The 4234-nt window shown below is 43.9% G+C and overlaps 1 long non-coding RNA gene across 1 annotated transcript; it reads left to right on the top strand.

The window, feature by feature from the left end:
• The first annotated feature begins 665 nt into the window (after nt 1-665).
• Nucleotides 666-3130, top strand: LOC136458386 (uncharacterized). The gene is made up of 4 exons (XR_010759979.1): nt 666-968; nt 1058-1153; nt 1970-2081; nt 2533-3130. It is a non-coding gene; the product is annotated as an uncharacterized lncRNA (long non-coding RNA).
• The last annotated feature ends 1104 nt before the right edge of the window (nt 3131-4234 follow it).

The raw sequence follows: 4234 nt of genomic DNA, 5'->3' as shown, positions 1-4234 counted from the left end.
CCAGCCGAAGAGCGCCTCCACCTGCGCATGTGCCGCCCCTGCCTGATTTGCCCACTTGCCACAAACAAACGCTCTCTCCTCTCTTCTACTAAAGTGCCCCACCTTAACTACTGAGGAAATCACCTCCAAAGCGAAGGTTGGTTTTGTGAGGATCGCAATTCTAGGTAAGATCATTCTTTTGGACTAATATAAAAGAATTGAATCATATATAGAATGGTGATTCTATCACGTAGTGAAAAAAAAATGCATAGTTTATTGAGAAAATGGTGTTCTTGCCCTTATGCAGGAGTCTAATTGTGATTTTATCCTTGTTTTCTCAACTTTGTGATTTTGCCCTTGCTATTTTGAATTGAATCATCCGTTTGCCCCTGATTTGGATGACGTCAGATGGTCATGGAATAAATGAATTAAAAAAATTCAAAATTTGAAAAAAACAAAGGCGGAAAGACCAAATTGCCCCTTATCCTTATATTCAGCTTCCATAAGGAAACTATACCTTTCTCACGGGCCGGCTGCATCGACCGGGGCGTCGGGGGCATCCGGCGGCGGCGGCGGCGGCGTTGGCAGCGCACAGCGCGCGGTGCGGCAACGGCTCCCGGCGGCGGGGCTCGTCGCGCGCGGGGCGGCGGCGGGGCTCGGCACGTGGCGCGCGAGGGCCGCGGGGCTTGGCACGCGACGCGCGGTGCGGGGGCTTCGGGCATGCAGCCGCGGCGCAGCTCCTCCTCCCTCCTTCTCGCTCCCCCTGGTGTGGCTCATCCTCCCTCCTTCCCGCTCCCCCCTGGCGCGTCTCCTCCGCCCTCCGCCACACTCCGGCGGCGCGGCTCACGTGTTAGGGTTTGAGGAGTACCGGCGGCGGCGCGACTACTGGCGGCGGCACAGCTCATCCTCACTCCGCCCCGCTCCTCCCCAGGCTCGCGCCAGCAGTGGCGGTGATACGGGCGCAGCTGCTCTCCGACTTCAAGGCCACGGTGCGTGCAGGAAAAGCGGGGTGTTGGTTATCGCTTGGATTCTCACTAAGCTTTTCCTGTTTGATTGACTCTCTTGTGGGTGCGTGCAGTTGTCGAAGAAGGTGGTGAACATTGGAGAGCTGCGGCGCTTAGCCTGCCTCGGCGTTCCTGACGGCGGTGGTGGTGTCCGACCTGTTGTCTGGAAGGTCCCCACTCGTATTCTCTTCTGATTGTATTGCGAATTTTGGTTGATAGTTCGGAGTTCTGCATTTCCTAGTTGCGCTGCAAGGGTTTAGCGATGATATTTGATTGGGGTCTTATTTTACAGAGATCTCTATTTTACAAATTTAGTAATTATTAGTATGAATACGAATTGTTCATAGTACCGTTAACACGGGTGTCCTGTGTTAGTGAGCCAATGTCCTTTGTGCACTGCTTTAGACTGTAATTTGATGGTGAGAGATTGAGCTGGTGAGGTAAATGAGGAAGGAGAAAGGTTCACAGCTCAAACTGTTGGTCATTTTTTTCATTCTGCATAGCTGACTTATGTCTGTCGTCAAGTTTTTTTGGTTGAATTGAGACATAGAGATAGAGTTACAAAGTGTGTAGTTTCTTAAGGTCACAAGAGCGTAGGGATCTGCAGGGCTGGTGGTTGTTTGGTAAATGGGGAATGAAAATTTGTGTAAGAAATATACCTTGAAAAGGTTTCATGGCCTTTTTCAGTGGAAGTGAAAACTAAACTGTCTTATTTTTTTTACCCTCCTGGGCTATATCTTATATTCAATCTTTTCCTGTGTTTGATTACCATCAGTGTCCATTTGATGTTCTAATTCTGATAGGTGTGGGTTTACCATGGCTTGCATTCCACATTGACCCCAATTTATGTATCATGCATTGTTTTGTGAACCGTCATGATTAAGCATGCACTCTAGGAGCTTCTGGCAGTATGTCTGTACAATTTACATCAATTTTTGTTATCTAATTACTCTCTACATGAGATATTTATTCTACTATTTTTATAGTGTGCAGCTTCTTTTGGGGTATTTGCCAACTGATCGTTCCTTATGGGCTTATGAGTTAGAAAAGAAGCGGAGTCAATATAGTGCATACAAAGAAGAGTTTCTTCTAAATCCTGTAAGTTTCAGTTGCTAGTCTCCAACTCAATGAGTGAAGATCTAAATCCTATTTATCTTTGTATATATAATATGAGGACAATATCTAGAGTTGTTAGGAAAACCTGTTTCTTGTTCCATAGGACAATGTTGCGTGGTTGTTTTACCTAGAAATAAATCAAGAATGTGCCCCAAAAAATGAGAAGTCAATTGGCAATGCAGTAGCAATGATAGTTAAAATGTTGAGTAGCTCTCAGCATTTGCCATGGTATCACTTTTAAAGTTCTAAGATAAGAGAGATACCAGGCAACACAGCTAGTTCTTCCGAGCCTTAAATCATATTATTTGGAGGTGTTTGCCACTGCTGTTTGGTATAGTCCTGAACTTTTTTCCTGATTGGTGTTTATAGATGTATGCTGCCCATGCATTCATGATTTTCTGACCCTTTACTTCATATTTACATGATTTTTCAGGTTCAAAATGTGAAGCTCATCCGTGACCAGAATTCAGGACAGCTTCAGGGCTATGGTTTTGTTGAATTTACAAGGCGTGCAGCTGCAGAGCTAGTTCTTCAGACATACAATGGACAGATGATGCCAAATGTTGAGTTGACATTTCGGGGCCAAGCTGCTGGACCCGGGCACGCACGCAGATGCCAGACTGGCACTCGTGTACGCTTGCTCTTCCCCGCATCACCGCAAGGATGGCCACGCTGGCGCCTTGCTTCACGACTCATCGGGAATGGCCGACGACTTCATGTCTTGCTCTGACAGCTTGCCCTTGCAGCGTTCCGCACGGCTATAGGTACAGCCTCCTGGTCTTCCTACGGAGACAGATTGTGACACCGCCGCTGTCTCGCGTAGGGACGGCCATTGTTCCACCGGCAATACCGATGCAGCGATCAGTACCAGCACGGTAGTGTTGCCTATAATGGATTTTGGTGATGAAAACAGAAGCAAACGGGGCTCTGATATGGAAGCAACTTGTATGGCGGTTACTTTTGCTGAAAAAACATGTACTGTATGATATTCCTATGTGGTAAGGTACTAAGGTTATCAGTGCATGCATCTACTTATACAGTTTGTTAACCGATGTTCTACATGCATTCTTATACATTGAAGATTTTTGGTCCCACACAAAAGATTATATCGAAATATTTTAAATAATTGCAAGTTGTGCCAAATATGTTTGACCAAATTTAATCAATTGTCAGCATACAATAAAAAAGTCTAATTCTAAATCAGGGTAAAATCACAATTATGCATAACAAACAGGGGCAAAATCGTATGGGCATTCATGTTCTTTTGTACAATGTTTAACACCGTTAGGGGTGGATGACGGAGTAGGGGGCAAACTGGTGCTTCGTGAATGACACAGTAGGGGTAAATTCACAAAGTCAAAAAAATAGGGGTAAAATCACAATTTCGATACAAAACGAGGGTACAAACGCAAGAGCCCCTAGTTTATTTTATAACAAAATTGAAATACACCCACAAAAAGTCAAAGTGTATATGATGTCGACACATCGCTTAAGTTTAATTTAATGCTGTAAAGAAAAGATGAGTACACTTATATTCAAGGCAACCTATCTTCCAACAGTATCTCAGCATGAATTGATCATTTAAAAGGTGCTCTATCCGTTCCCTATTATTTATAAGTGGTTTTGACGTTTTTGGTATATCAATTTTGCTATATGCGTAGATATAATGTATTTCAAATTACGTAGCCAAATCTATGTACCAAAAAAATTAAAATGGCTTATAATTTAGAACGGAGGGAGTATAATGTACCATATATAAAAGACTAAAAACATGTCGGATCAAATACATACAAATTAATTGCTCATTGACATTGATGTTGACAAGGTTCGTTCATGGGATCCAGATCCTAATAGCATGCTATTCCTTTGGATTATCAATGCAACTAGCATCATCATTCTAAAAAATTAGAACCCTCATCATTTCAATGTCATAGGATCATCTGATTCCAAGTTCTTCATTCTAGGATTTGAATCTTTACTTTTTTTTTGTAAGAGTTAGACTCCCTTTGGCGGCACAGCTCTCCGTAGCTTCAGCTTATCTCTGCTCTGTTTACTGCATTGTAGTGTGCATCACTGCGGAGCATTGTTGTGAAACGGCATCAGCCTCACGTCAAATGAATTAGGAGGCAGGAGAA

Source organism: Miscanthus floridulus, chromosome 6 (genome assembly GCF_019320115.1).
Source record: "Miscanthus floridulus cultivar M001 chromosome 6, ASM1932011v1, whole genome shotgun sequence".
NCBI lineage: Eukaryota > Viridiplantae > Streptophyta > Magnoliopsida > Poales > Poaceae > Miscanthus > Miscanthus floridulus.
Note: the sequence above shows the minus strand (reverse complement) of the source record. Positions and strands in the feature narration are given on the sequence as shown.